At 39.2% G+C, this 15,911-nt stretch overlaps 1 protein-coding gene across 1 annotated transcript in view; it reads right to left on the minus strand.

Annotated features, from left to right (window-relative positions):
- Positions 1–15,911, minus strand: part of STK39 (serine/threonine kinase 39) — a 214,535-nt gene that overhangs the window by 114,768 nt on the left and 83,856 nt on the right. The gene's annotated exons all lie outside the window — the stretch shown is intronic.

Consider the following 15,911-nt stretch of genomic DNA (forward strand, 5'->3'; position numbering starts at 1 on the left):
TCTGTCTAGTTTAGCCCCCCAACCCCATTTTACTGAGGAGACGAAGGCCCAGAAAGTGACCCAATACCACAGCTTCAAAGGCAAAATTAAGGCAAGGAAAAAAGCCTTCAGACTCCCATTCAAATCCGAGAGTCTTCTTATCCTATTGAATAACTGTGAAAAAAGTTGTCCAAAAATGTCCTGCGAAAACTTTGAGAGACTATGATGTAAAGAAAGGCTATTTTCTATAACAGAAACTACTTAGTTATAGAACAGGTTCTTCATTAACCCCAAGGGAAATGCCACAGACCTTAAATGTAATGTAAGCATTTACACATGTCTGATTAATGTAAACAATGCAGGCTCAGGGTTTGCCTTGAGGACATTACCATGTGGAACCTGTAAAAGTAAGCCTGGCTACTTTTCTAGGAGATCTGAGCTCCAACATGGAAAGTTAAAAAGCAGGTAAAAATTCTTAATCATAATTGCAAACAGTTATGCTCAATTTAAAAAGAAAAAGCTTTTTTCTCCACTCCAAAAAAAATATTTTTTAAACTAATTCTCCTTTGAAACACTAAGCACTTAGTACAACCCCTTCTGTGCTTGGCAAAAGTTATTTTTTCCACTTGCATTTTGAGTCATTGGAGAGACTTATTCTAATGATAGTGATTTTAATGGTGCTTATAGATGCTGGCAAAGTACAGTAGGAAAAAATGCTGAAATGCACTTCAGGATTTTTGGAACAGATTGCACTTTTTAAAGCTACAAATAATGGATAGAAGAGCAAATAATTTTCTGTTGATGTGTACAATAAAATTAATTATTTTCTTAGCAACTCTAATTGATAGCAACATAGAGGAAAATTCGTTAACAAGTACATTTAAAAGAATGTAAAGACACAGCTATTACAAAACATTATTAACTAAAAAATGAGAAAAGAAGTAAAATTGTGCATTAAAAACAGAACTGCTTTGACTGAACCTGTAAACCCAAGCATGGTTGATGAATTAGTACTCTTCGAGTACTCATCCAAAAGATAACACCAAAGAAATCTCTCTTTCTGAAAATAGAGATAGTACGGCCTCACACCCAAACATTTAGTTTATGGTCTTTTCCTTCTCACTCTGTTTATAAAATCTATCAGTTTTGTTTCTACAAGCAAGATCCAAATACAAACAATAAAATGGCTATCTTCTATTTCTATTTCATTTTAGAACCCTGGCTGTCTCCCTCCTGGTTTTATTTTCAGTAAGAGAGAAAGATAAAGCAAAATGTCGAGGATTTATAAGCTCAGACATAGAAATGGTGGGGTGGACTTTTAAGTAATAAATATTGATTGAACAAATAAATGTAGAAATTAAGACAAAGAACATTCAAAAATCTATGTAGCATAAAATATTGGTATAATAGTAGCAAGAAGAAGAACACAAATTTGTTCATTAAGAATGTCCTCTTAGTTTAGTGAAAGAGAAAAAACCTGCCACAAAATTTGAAATCCAGGTTTCATGGTGAACCTGACCTCTATTGAAGAGACCAGAAGCAATTTTACAAAGTTGCATCCTTGCAGTTTACAGGGAAGACAGGAAACAACTTCTACCTTTTAGAGCCGAGGCAACTAAGTTTCACATAGTTTAACGAATGGAGTATCTAGGAACTAAAGAATACAAAAAAAAAGTGTAAAAGTTTCTATTGTCCCTTCAACCCCTACAATGACTAGAATGGGTTATTCACTCTCAGAACTCTGAATTACTGTTACATTGCCCTTAATCTATTAAATAATTTACTCAGTTAATAAAGCCAAAAAAGAGGTGGTAGAATGATTTTTCTCTGCCGTGAGTTTAAAAATATAGCCCAATGATTCTCAGAGAAATAAGCTCAATTTAAGTGATAGCTAGAAGTATTCATAAGCCCACAAACTCCTCATGTCAGAGCTGACAATAGTGAGGTTAGAAAAGTTTTTCGTGCAGTAACATTTATTCCTAATGTTTGTAGCTAATCAGACATGAGCGACAGGGGAACAAAGGAAGAGAGGCCCAGCCTAGAGACCGCTCAAAGAACACCCCAGAGACAAAAGACAGGAGGACCGTAATCTGTGGCTGGTTTAATCTGGCCACTGAAGGTACTACATTAATACCGCACGAGCCAATCACCTAGGACCTTCCCATTTCTGGGTTGTCACAGCTCTCCTTGTGGAAAAACTCGCTCTTCCCTTGGGGCGTACTGTCTTCTCTCTTTACCTCCCAAGTTCCACAGGACTGCAGTCCTCGTTAGCGTGGTCCATCTCCTTTTAAAATGTACTTTCAATAAATCTTACTTTTTCTAGATCTCACTGACCTGTAATTCTTTGCTGCATCGGGGGTGGGGTGGGGGCGGTGAACCGAGGGACAACACACAATGCCACTGTCCTCCCCCGTGCCGCTGGGGTGACGCCGGATTTCACATCGCCCCAGCTGTAACGCTAAGCCTGGGAATAAATATAATTGAGGAGTTCTATGTACACCACACCTCTGAAAAGGAAACTAATATTTTCTTTCCTTTTTCCAAACTATCTTTATGAAATCCCCCTAAAGAAATGAAGTCCTGATTCCCACAAGAAAAAGAAGTCAGGCTCAGCCAGACTGAGGAACGGTGTGGTTCGCTGGCTGGTTCTTGGTTCTGGTGCCCGTGGGGTCAGATGCCAGAGGCAGAGCTAGGATGGAGCAGCCAAAAAGGGAGAATGGTAGGAACTAAAAACCAGTCCCTGGAACATTCTGACTAGTCCTCCTCAGTGATGCTCCTCTGAATAGGAGCTTTCTATAAATATATATCAGGACCCAGGGTCTCAGTAAAATATGTTAGGCTGCCACCCGGCCCCTGACAACAGAACAGGAAGAAGGATGTGAAAGAGAGTATAAGAGCCAGTGGATGAACTATCTATACAGGGCGTTAGAAATATGTTAGAAATCGAAGCTTGTTTCTCTAACACACTCTAAACAAGGGGAAAATGTGATTTCTTTGCTGTTGTTGCTTGTTTAAAGGTTTTACTGCTCATCCTAGGAAGAGAGAAAACAAAGAAATACTGACCTAAAAACTTAGTAGCATTTGTCCAATTGTGCATGCCCGCTCCTTCCGAGGCCTGCCCGCAGCTTCCACCGCCACATTAACTCCCCCTGGACGTGGAGTTTCAGAATCTCCTTGGAATAATTTTCCCCACCACTGAGAATCCCACACTCCACTTCTCCTCTACTGGTTGAACGCACTGCATGCCTGCCTCACTGCAGCCTGAGCCTGAGTGATCCGGGAAGCCCACCCATCTCACATCTGCCACCAAGGACAGACTGGATGTGGCAGAAAACAACACCCAGTGCCTTCTCTTATCAGGCATTCTACTGACCAGAAGTATAAAAAATGTTTCTCATCGACTGCCGTTTACAATGTTCTTGAGGCACTACCAAGTGAAAAAAAAAGCCTTCTAAAATTTTAAATCATCAAAAATTTTAAAGTAAAATTAGACTCAGTAAAGTTTCAGCAGTAAATATTTTACTGTCCCCATACCTTATACTCTGACATTGCCCCGATAACCACCACCTCTTTGGCACCTCTGTTCCTTGCTTACTGCCTGGCCTCACTGTGCTCTCCGGGCCTCGGTCCTCTTCTGCCTCTACCATCAGCCCCTCCTGCCTTCACCCCGTCATATAAGGTCTTGAGCGCACAGCTGACTCCCTTGATGCTGCACTTATTAGTACACCACGCTCCTGTGCCCCCTTCTGTCCAGTCTGCATCTGTGAGGAAAGCCACGGGCTCAGCCCAAACATCCATTCTCCATTCCTGAACAAGTGGAGAACCACCACACTGCCTGGTGCGGTTACAGATGACCACCGCCCGCTCCTAGTTGAGGCATTAGTACTGCTACAACCCTGCCTCTTAAAGTGTGGTCCCTGGACCAGCAGCAACAGCATCACCTGGAAGCTTGTCAGAAATGCTAAATCTTGGGCCCCACCTGGACTCACTAAATCCGAATCCTTTTAGCAAGATGCCCAGGTGAGTCAAATTCTCATGTGGGTTAGAGAAGAGGGACAGACAACACTTTCACTCATTGTTAGCCTATATTCCCTCTCCTCAGGCCATAATACCAACTGTGTTCTATATAAGACAGTTAACATGCTCTGTGCACATTAAGTACATGCATGTTAAGTATACTAGTTAATTGAATCGCCACAGTATCTCTGTGAGCTAAGAATCATTTTATCCCTTAGAGGGAAAACTGAGGTGTGGCTCACACTAGCTCAAGCTCATACAGCTGGAAGAGACTGCTAGCATGTGAGATCAGGAGACTGATCCTAACCCCATTGCTAACCACTGCTACTCACAGGAGGGCCCCGTCTCATCCAGCCCTAATCACTTCAAATAACTTCATGTGCTATCCCGAGAGCACCAACTTCTACTCAATCCTTCTATTCCTAATAAACTTGTTCACCCTCTTCCTGCTTAGCCTCTTTCCTTCCTGTATGTAAGGAAAATGGATTCTTTTTCCTTTAAAGACTAATGCTTCCGGCTGTGCTCCTCATTTATCTATTTACTTATTTATTCCTTCAAGACACTGACAGCCAGGTCAGTGTCTTGATGGTTCCTCTACATCCATCATAAATATGTTTAATTCTCTCCTACACTTCTACTCACAAAAAGTAGGGGCAGGGTAGGGGTTTGGATTCTGCTTCTTTCTAAAGCAGTAACTAAATCACTCTTCTCTTTCGCTGTCAATATTTTTCTAAGATCATCTCTAATTGCTGCCCTCATTTCCTCAGACCATCCTCACTCTCAGACAAAATGTTATCTGTACCAAATAACTCACCACAACTGCTCTCTCTCCCCCCGAGGTTTAGTGACTTCACAATTGTGTAGTTCAATGCTCCTCTCTGTTGCCATAATGCTATCTTGTAGACACACCTGAATCCCATTCTTTACTTCACGCTTTCTCCAAACCTGTGTTCATAATGTGTCTCCTACTTCATTCATCCTTCTGACTCCTATTGTTCTTTCTTCTCTGTCTTTACCATAAACATGGCTGCTCTCAGGCAACTGCATGCTCTTAGCTCACTAGGTACTATCTCTCCGAGTGAATACACATTCTCCATGGCCTCTCCTCACTCAACTAAGCATAGAAACTTCATCTTTTAGTCTGTCTTCCAAGTGCTCTTTTGGATATGAACATCTGATCAATTTTTAGTTCACCATCTCCAACACATTTGTTAAGGCTACATCCCCAGGCTCTTTCTGAAACTTCTCTAGTGCCTTCTATCTTAGTCAGCACCTCTGTGCTAGAGTTGGCTCACACTGGCTCAGGAGAGGCCATTGTTAAAATTGCTGAAACTTTACCAGAGAGTTGACTTTACATTAGTCGCTTAAAATTGGCCAGAGCAAGAGTATTAACACTATGTAAATCAGAAAATGATGTAGTAGAAATTAGGGTTTGTACTCGCTCTCACTGCCCAAGTGCCAGTTGTCAGTGTTTGCCAGTACACCAGTGATGACAAGACTCAGCTCATGGAAACATCATAAAATTTGACAAACACATTTAACGTGAATTTAGTAGTTATTTCGGGGAATAACTTTACTTTACAATGGCAAATATCTCAATTTTCTTGTACAAGATTCTCAATTTTCACCTTTAAAGCAACAAACTAATTGATTTTTATGCACCAAATATAGCAATAATAGCAATATAAGTAGTGATGGGGTAGTATATTAATATTACTCAAATTGATACACACAGCTTGGGATAACATTTCTTATAAAAGCATCATGAAGAAACTTTTTTTTAAACGCTATGGATTTTTTTCCCTCTCTTTAATTCCTTCCCCTTGCCGACTTCCACCCCTGACCCATGGATGTTGCCATTCCCCCTTAAGAGCTGGATCTCTGAAGGTGGGGCATCCACACGCTTGCGGCGTGCACCCGGAGCCTGGCATATCTGGCATGGCACACCCGGCGCACTCGGGAGCCCTATGCACCTGGGGCCTGGTGCAGATTAAAGTGAAAAGAGTGTCCCTCTGAAAAACTGCATTAGGTGATGCAGAAATTGGCTCTATGATGATTGATGCCAATACTGTAAGTCAAGACCTTAAATAATATTGCTTAATACAAAGTAAGAAAAAAAAACTAATGATGTATTGCTAAATAAGAATGTTTTGCATACGTTACTTAACATAGTTACACATAATTATACTAATAAATTATCAGTACATATTTTATTTCATGTATATCTCTAAGGGTTCATATGTTCAAAATGACCAGAAAATTTTTTGTTCTAATCTTTAGCTACGGAAAACAAAGTATCACATTATTTTCAAGTTTCCTTTATAATTAGGAATACAAAATAAATTTTCTAAACAGGATCAAGAATTTTATACCTGATAATTTTTCTGTAAAATGGAAATATAGATTCTTCGCAGTTAAATCATGAAATTAATTAGGTTCTCAAACTTCCTATAAGTATTAATATAACACTATATTGATGGTAAACACAAACGTCACTGAAAAATTATTCATTTTGTTTATAACAATATGGAACATTGATTATTTGATAGAATATTTGGGAGAATTAGAATATTAAAGATGGAGAACTACTAGATTGATTGACATTGCTGTTTGTACCTTCTAACTCCGAAAAACAGAAATACATAAATATATTATTCCTACTAAGTATGTCACTATATACATACAGGGTTATAGTAATTGTCTGCATGTAACATTCACCGGATATTGTTTTAACAAGGCACGTATTTCCTATAAATTGTTTTAATCACAAAGCATTTAAAATAAAATTCTGTTTGGGGTTAAAAAAAACCCTCTAAACTCCCCCACACCTGTCATCTTGGCAAAAGGCACTGTCATATAAAGTCCTTAAAATGATGCCTGGCACACAATTAATTCTCAAGACATGACAGGTGCTTTTATAATACATTTCATCTTTCTCACACCCAAATCTATCAAACGTTATATTTTGCAAATTTTACCTCCTCGGTTGCCATTGTGGTAGGTCAAATTCCCTTCAATATTGATCTTGTGTCTCCTAATAAAACAAACTGTTAATCAATCATATGGCCTCTAAGTCTCTTGCCTATTTTATCCTTCATACTGCCACTGGTTACACATTAGCACTTTCTCAAAAAAACCAACAAGAGTTCACTATTGCCTACAGAAGTTCAAATTCCTTAATATCCAAGTCTCTCCGCACTCTAGCTCCAAATTACCTTTTCAAGACATATTTGCCACCATATCCCTTTAGACACCCACAATCCAACTGTGTATAAATTATATACTTTTATGACTCTACTTTTTTATGTATGTGTTACATACATACCTGGGCCTGATCTGCCCTTTCACATATTCTACTTATTTCTAATCAAAAAGGCTTTTTGCCGTTCTCCCAATTGGTATTTTGCCTGCAGCTCTGTATCATTCCACTCTGTATTAGAGCTACCAAATGACATTCTGAACTGCATACTCCTTTAGGGCAGAGAGCTAGCCTTAGTCTTTTTGAAGAATCAATCACCTATTTATTCATTCAGTCAACAAATTTATATTTAATACGCACCTTGGTAACAGTTCTAGACAAAAAATGAATAAAACAAAAGCCTAAACCTGGGAGTAGTTCATAATCCAGAGAGGTAGACCGACATTTAAACTAATAATTTCAATAAAATGTGAATGCTATATTACAAGAAATATACAAAAGCTGTGAGATTGCAGAAGAGAGAATAACCATGTGTCACGGACAGCATGGAGGGCTGGTTGCTGAGGGACAGTAAGAGCTCACCAGGCAAAGAAAGAGGAAAAGTTATTCCACCCAGAGAGGAGTTAAGAACTTATCGAGTTCTACTGACTCATGGAACGTGGCTGGGTCACAAAGTTCTGGGGTCTAAGGGCTGAGTTTAAGAAAATGGCTAAGAATAAGGCTGAAAAAACTGTGTGAAGAATCTGCACAGTAAGAATGGCAAATTCAAAGACTTATAGAAGCCTGACAGGAAAGGGAAAGCAGACCCAGTGAGGACCTGGGTGGTCCGGGCAGGACCCGCCCCACCTAAGCACAGGCCCAGCTCTAGCTGACTGCTGCTGCGGGAAGGCAGCCCCAGTGCTGCTGGATCTTCTGATTCCTCCGGAGAAGTGGAAAATTTGGATTTTTATGTGAATGCTCTTACTTTTTTTAAATGTTAACAAGTATGTCAAGTTAAGAAAAATTCCTCTGCACAGCCTAAAAAGAGGATGTGTTTGTACAACAAACTTGGCCTGTGAGTTCGCACCCTCAGAGGGCTTGGAATTGAGACAATGGAAAAACACAGAAAGGGAATGATCATATTTGAATTCCTTAAAGCAGAGCTAAATATGTACTGAGGCTCGAGGGTGACAAAGACCAGTATTGTTCACTGTTCTGGTTACTAATGACATGTAAGTAATTACCCCCAAACTGAGTGACTTAAAGTAACAACAATCACAGAAGCCCCATGGCAGTCAGACCTGCTTCCTCAGTGGCTCAGGGTCCCAGCACGTGTGTTCCAGCTCTATTCTGACCGCAAATGCAAGAGGACCCCGAGTCAGGACAAGACCTTCCCAAATTCCTGACACACCAAAATAGCCCAAGATAATGAAAGGGCTGTTGTTTTAAGAAGGTTGTTGGTGAGGGCTTAATGGAAAGTGAGGAAAATATTATTGGAAGCTAGAGGACAAAAGGAATCCACTAGGCAGTGACAGTTTGGCAACGCTGATACCTATGCTAAAGTGGGAAATAGAAATGTACAAGATGAACTCAATGATGTAGCTAAAGAGATTTCCAGGCAGAATACTTAAAGTGACACCTGGGTTCTGCTGGCTGCCTATGATAAAATGTGAGCAGACAGAGAAAAGCCAAAGAACACACTGTTAAATATAAAACTCTTTCTCATTCCCAGCCTTTCCAGATGTCAAGCAATTCTCGGATCAAGAAATGGCTTCAGAGCAAGGATCAAATCCCGGGCGTGACTGTGTGACACTTTAAGACATCAGAACAATTTAAGGCAGTGCCTCCTAGACACTTTCAAACTGACCTAAGGCCTTCTAAGTATCTTAAGAGCACAGCTTGCAGAAATTCTACATTAAATAATAAAGCTTCTAAGAATCTTAAGGTTGTTATCGGTCAGCAGTTTCACAAGGATCCCAAGGTAGACAAAGCATCTTGGGGTCATGGCTCTTGTCGAACGGCATGACCCAAGATTCACAGAAAACCCACAAGTTTTTTAGACATTTGTACTATGAAATTATTGCCAGGATAGACTAAAAGAAACAGAGAGAATACAAAATGAAAAGAACGTTTAGATCTCCAAACTTACTGGCAGAAAGCAGTCTGAGAAGGCTACCCAGCTGCAAATGCTGGCTCTTTCTTATGGAAAAAGATGACTTAAAAAGCAGAACCAAAAGCCCAGAGAGTGGAAGCAAAAGCCACAGAGAACGTGGGAACCGGAACTGACAACAAGGACCAGGTTTGACAATAAGACAAGGTTAGAATCCAGAACTGCCACGGACAGTGTGCCTCCCATTTCCCCATGTTGGGGAAGGCCTTTAAGACGCCTGTGTCCTGTTGTGTTTTGGGTGTGTATCAGGCAGATAATTGAGAAAAGCACTCAAAGGAGCTATACCCAAGGAATTGGTTCCTAGGAGCTTCCTTCATACAGACCTGATTTAGATGGCAGGTCTTTGACTTTGAGCCTGAGCCTGAGCCACAATAGGAAGAAACTTCTGGAGGGTCTTGGAAGCACAAGAGTATATTTTGCACATGGAGAGATTTGAATTATTGTGGCCAAACGGTAGACCACAGCAGATTGTTTTTATCTAAGATGTCCATAAAAATATCTCCTGTCCCAGGTATTCTTCCAGAAACTCGCCACTCCACTCTCAAAAAATGGAGTCCAGTGCCCTCTCCATAAATCTAGGTGGGTTTGTGACTCACCTCTAACCAAAAGAACTAAAAGCAATGTTGCTTCCGGGACCAGGGCAGAAAGGGTGATGCAACTTCTACCTTGCTCACTGGAATTCTCAGTTAATGCCTTCAGCTATCACATAAACAGTCTGAAAGCCCAGAAGCCTCCTTGCTATCAGTCAGCCCAGGCTAGGCCCCATGAAGAAGCGGCCTGACCATCTGATGACCATCTTGTGCAGCTGCATAAGACCAGAAACTGGCCTGCTAAGGCTCTCTCCCGAAACCCTGACTCACGGAAACCTAATAAAATTACTGTTGTTTTAAACTGCTAAATTTAGGGTGATTTGTTACACAGTGGTAGATAATCAAAATAAAGATGATATTAAGGTGATTTATTGAATTCCATTTTCATTTTTGTATACTTAGTAGTTCTTTGAAAATTAGTAAGTCATATATGACAGCTCTTACCATGAAAGAAACAGAATCTATCATACTTTGCTCCTTGGTCAGTGCTTTCTGAATGTGGACATTATGGGCCTCTGAACACTCAGATTTTAATTTATACTTAAAATTTTTCCATCTGACCATATTATTATTCATTAAATACCAAGAAGAAAAAAGTCCATTTCTATTAATCATAGATAAGTGGCTATGGCTAAATCCTAAACCTTTTTGCCCGTGATTCGTGTTAACACATTTTTTGACCTCTTGGAATTCAATGCCTACCTAGTTCTGCTAAAACATGGCATTTACTTTTTCTAGAATGTAAAAGGACAAAATAAAGAAATGAGGATATTACAATGTTCTGTAGGCAATCAGAAAAAATTTTAGAGAAACAAAGACTTTTATAATTCAATAATAATTTAAAACGCTGGGCTAGTTCAGTGAAGAATATACTTGTAGCAACTTTCCTATAATACTTCAATATTTTCTAATGTGAAAAGAATCAAATTTGATAAATGTTGTTCTTCAGATAATGACAATGGAATTTGGTAACCTTGAAAATCCAACATGAAAGGGTAATGTCTTGAAAGAGAACGTTTTGGAAGCTATGCCGAAGCAGCAGCACAAAACACAGAGAAGTAATTAGATTCTTTATTCTGTTTTAGTCCTATCAAATCTCCAATATGGCATTTCCCCAATTTAGGGTGACAAAGAACAATGACAACAGCTAGAATCCAGGAAAACAGCATCCAATTTTGGGACTATTGCCTTTGAGAACTAAAGCTTCAGCTGGAATGGGTGCCGAGCTGACCTGCAACTTTAGCTAATAAAGAAAACAGTGCGCATGTTTTGTCCTGGTTAGATAAATAACACAAATGAGAAAACACACTTCATGTAAAATCAAAGAAAAGAAAGAGAAATGTTTGGCATTGGAACAGAGTGGAAGCTGCTCTGGATACAGCAATAAGTTACTAAGTTAATTGCAGAAAAAGGAGGGGTGGATGAGAAAGAAAAGCACACAGCCAACTGAATATGACTCCAGGCAGGCAGCATAAATAACTATTAGGACCGGAGGAATTCTAACAAGCAACAGAGAAACACACTGTGCTGGTCAGTTTGGGGTGTCAACTTGGCTATGCTACAGTCCACAGTTATTCAAGCAAATACTAATCCAGGCATTGCTGTGAAGGCATTTAGTAGATATGACTGAAGTCTATAATTGACTTTAAACACGAGATATTATTCTCAATAATCTGGGTTGGCCTGATTAAATCAGCTGAAATACCTTAACGGCTGAACTGAGGCTTCTCTGAAGAAATTGCACCCTTCCTGACCACGTGCCCTACGGATTTCAAACTTGCCTAACCTGCCCCCATAATCACATAAGTCAATTCCTTGCAATAAATCTTTTTATACATACATACATATATATATATATCTCCTATTGGTTCTGTTTTTCTGGTTGAAGCCGGATTGATACACACAGTAAATCCAGCAGCCTCACTATTGGTGTTAAAAAAAAACAAAAGGCAAATTAGCTAACAGAAGAGCAATACCAATAACAGCATCCACTGGTTTTTGGTCTATGTTAATGTCCTCAGATGAAATAAAAAAGAGAGCTGAACAGAAAGGACAATAAAACAAAAAACTAAGAAGATATGAACTACCATAACTTAATACAAACTGGATTCTTACCTTGTAGGAACACATAACACAAAGGTTAGGGGTTAGTGTTTAAACATCACTCATGTTAAAGCCGAGAAACAGAATCAACACCAGCACCTTGGAAAACATTTTTGCGAGAACTAAATCTGCTTAGGGAATAATGACCCATGAAAGGTACCAAAATGCAGAGTTTTGTAGAATAGAAATGGCATCCAGACTCTGAGATTCTTACACAGACTATAATACAGAAAATATTTATAATATTATAATTTCATAAGATATCTGACTTTTAAAATATACACATTTATGCAAACCTTTCATTTTTTTTAAAACATTTTAGAAGAGCTTTTAGATGTCAGTACCAAGGAGTTTCTTCATAAAAAATTATTACTAACTGCCTTAAAGGTATATTTTAGCTATTACTCGGCTTATAGTTCCCAGTTAAATGACAGCAATAGGCTCTCTGACAAAATAGGTGCCCACATAAAAGATTTCCAGCATGCCCTCCATTATCAAGGACCAAGTCTTATCACCTTGAGATTCATAACATGCCTCTTCCAAATGAAAAAGAAATCACAGAAAGCAGCTGCTATCCCTGCCAGCCACCAGCAGAGCTTTATGGTTTCTCACTGTTTATCAGGGTGTAAGGCTCAAGTGGAGGCACGTTTATTCTTTCTGGTTGTAAAATCAATACATATTATGAAATAGTATGCGGCCAGGAACGAGTATCGAATAAATTATCAAAATATAGGACGTGAAAAATGCTAGTAGAAAACAGAACATTGACCGCCATTTAAAATAAAAAGATACATCTGTATAAGCACAGAGCATTCCTGGGATGCCTTATAGGAGTTGGTGATAACTTCTGGGTTGAGGGGGGCCTTCTTCCACACTATGCTGCATACTTTAAGGAACTCCAATAAATAACACACCTCTCCCCTCCCTAGTTCTGAACTAATTTAGGAATAAGACCAATAAGCATAGAGGGGTCAAAATATCACCCTTATTCCTTATGAAAGTGATATCTGAGAATGTGGCTGAAACACTGAGCAAGCAGCCTTCCTTGATGAACTGACCCCTGGGTTTAGACAAGACTTACCTACCCAGATCCCAGCAAGGATGACCAGCACATTCTTCCCACAGGCAGGGCCGTAGTGACCAAGAGCACCTCCCTCTATGAGCAGGCTGGCTCCAGGAGAAAGGGAGGGGAAGGGGTTGGGCCACACATGCCCTATTCTTCCCTCCAAACTCACCAGGTAAGTCACTGGGCAAAGAGGAGCCAAGAATGTTTTGCTAAAGAAACATCAGCAGTGTAGAAGAAACATTCCCTCTACCTCCTCACTCAGTATCAGTTGGATTTTTATCATTATTATGTATAATGCTGTCAGTCAAAAAACAAGTATTTAAAAATTAAAGACATACATACCTCTTTTAAAAAATTCAGACAACATGGTAGTATATAGAAGAGTACATAAAAGTAATCACTTCCTACTTCTGAACAATTTTCAAAGATTGCGACTTTTCCAAGAGGAGAGGGAGTGATAAAAAGATGAGTTGCCTAACAAATTTTCAAGAACTAAACAAACAAACAAACAAAAAATTTCTAAAACCTTGACATGACAAGAACAAGAACATAAGACCAATAAACACAGAGTGGTCGAAACCAGAACATCAACTTATATTCACCTGTATATACTAAAATAAGAGTAACAATTTAGAATTCCCAATATTTTTTATTTAAATTATTGGGGTGACATTGGTTAATGAAATCAAATAGGTTTCAAGTGTATAATTCAATAATGCATCATATGTATATTGCATTGTGTGTTCACCACCCAAAGTTAAATTTCCTTCTGTCACTGAATATTTAATATTTGATTTTTATGCAACAAATTCTTAAATGAAGACTCATCGCAATAAACTATTGGTCCAGTAAATAAAACTATCATTAAATTTTTGAACACAGAAGAAACGTCATGATAGGAGTACATGCTTATTAATGCTCTGACTTTATGTTTTTCTTAGCCAGGTAGATGAGCATGTGTTCTTCTATATTATGTTTACAGAATAATAGATTCTGTTGTTTTTGTTAATCTGGTATTTGCTACAAAATTCCAAAGATATTAAGAAAATGTTCAGGCATGTAAGAATACTGGAGCTGGGAAATCACATGTCCTGGGGGTGGGGGTGGGGCGAATGTAGTTAAATCTATTCTGAGTCCTTATATTTAGAATATCTTGTATTTAGCAAGTACTAAATATATATTTGTTGAATAGATGAATAACATTTTTTATGCTTCCTTCCAAAAAAAGCTTTGCCAAAAGCAAACCTTGCACCAGGAGAGAACTTCTCCCCATCCTTTTCCCACCATTTCCTCTTGGAGAGGGATATCAGGGGCTCAAGACAAAGCATCACAGAGTTGAAGGGATATGGGAGAAAGGTAGGTTAAGACCCCATTACTTCCGGAAACCCTTTCAGCTCCTCATGTTCATAATCCCTAGATCCAGGAAATAATTGAAATTTGCTGCCATGAACAGAAAACCTTGCCCTGTGAACCAGCACCCAATACAGACTACTAATGCATAATAGATACTTAAGAAATGTTAGTCGGACAAATGAATAAATAAGTAATCCTAGGCTAAAACGTAAAGACACAGGAAAGTTCTGGGCCAAGATATCTCAACCTGCAACTCAAAGGCATTTATTTTATCATGCCCTCAGAAAAACCACTACCTTTTCCCATCATAGACCATGTCACTGTGGTGACACAGCAGAGATGAGTATAGGGAGACTAAAGGGCTTAATTTATTCCACCTGCTTAAGCAAAGCAGCAGCTGGTGTCAAGAAAACTCTGGGCCTTCCTCTAAGCTTCTGAAGATCTTGAGAGGAAAGGCATAGTTCTAAATGCCAAATAAGAGCAAAGATGATGATCAAAACGGATGGGTCCACATGCCTTTGAGATGACACATTAATATCTTACTATGGTGGGAATAATTCAAAGAAGCAAACAAGTCCAGGCTGCTTTGCTGAAATCACGTTCCCTTTGTAACCAACTCATTTCATTATCTTGCTGTCTGCAAAGGGCAGAGACTTCAGATGGGAGTTTAGTTAGAAAAAAACCACCCACAGACTTACACCTTGGCTTGAAAGAGTGCGGGGTCTGATTCCAGTACACATTTGAACTAATAAGAGCATGTGATTACATCACAAGGTCTACATGTGGAAACATGCCTACTTAAATTTCTATTCTCTCCTCTCCCACCTCTCTTTACAGATCACTCCACCCAAGTTATCATCCCATGTCTCACCCATTCAACTATCTCAAAAATGTGAGGAGACAAGTAATCCTCTACATGGTCATAATTCCAATGGAGTCTCAAGCCTCTGAGAAGGATGAAATAGGCACTACCCAGAACACTTCCCAATTCCTGAGTGGACAGTGTCATTATCATGGAAAACACAATCACACAATCTGGCTGTGGTGCCACATTCCTCAATTTGAAAGGATGAAATAGGCACTACCCAGAACACTTTCCAATCCCTGGGTGGACAGTGTCATTATCATGGAAAACACAATCTGGCTGTGGTGCCACATTCCTCAATTTGTAGGTCAGAAAGGCATAAAGATTATCACTCTCCATGCAGAAAAGGTGACATGTATGTCATAGAAGTGTCAAAACAGGCAAGAAACAGACCTTCGACTCCCTCCTGTTCTTGGCTAGTACATTACATTACATTCACTTATGTTAAGCCTTTTAAAAATGGAACTGTTAATACATGCATATAAGGTGAGAATAGTATTACGAACCTATTCACCCACTTCAACAATTATCAACATTCTGCCATTGAAATTTCATCTTTACATCCCAACTCTTTTTACTTGAGTGTTTTT

The sequence above is a fragment of the Pteropus alecto genome, unplaced genomic scaffold (assembly GCF_000325575.1).
Source record: "Pteropus alecto unplaced genomic scaffold, ASM32557v1 scaffold3, whole genome shotgun sequence".
Taxonomy (NCBI): Eukaryota; Metazoa; Chordata; class Mammalia; order Chiroptera; family Pteropodidae; genus Pteropus; species Pteropus alecto.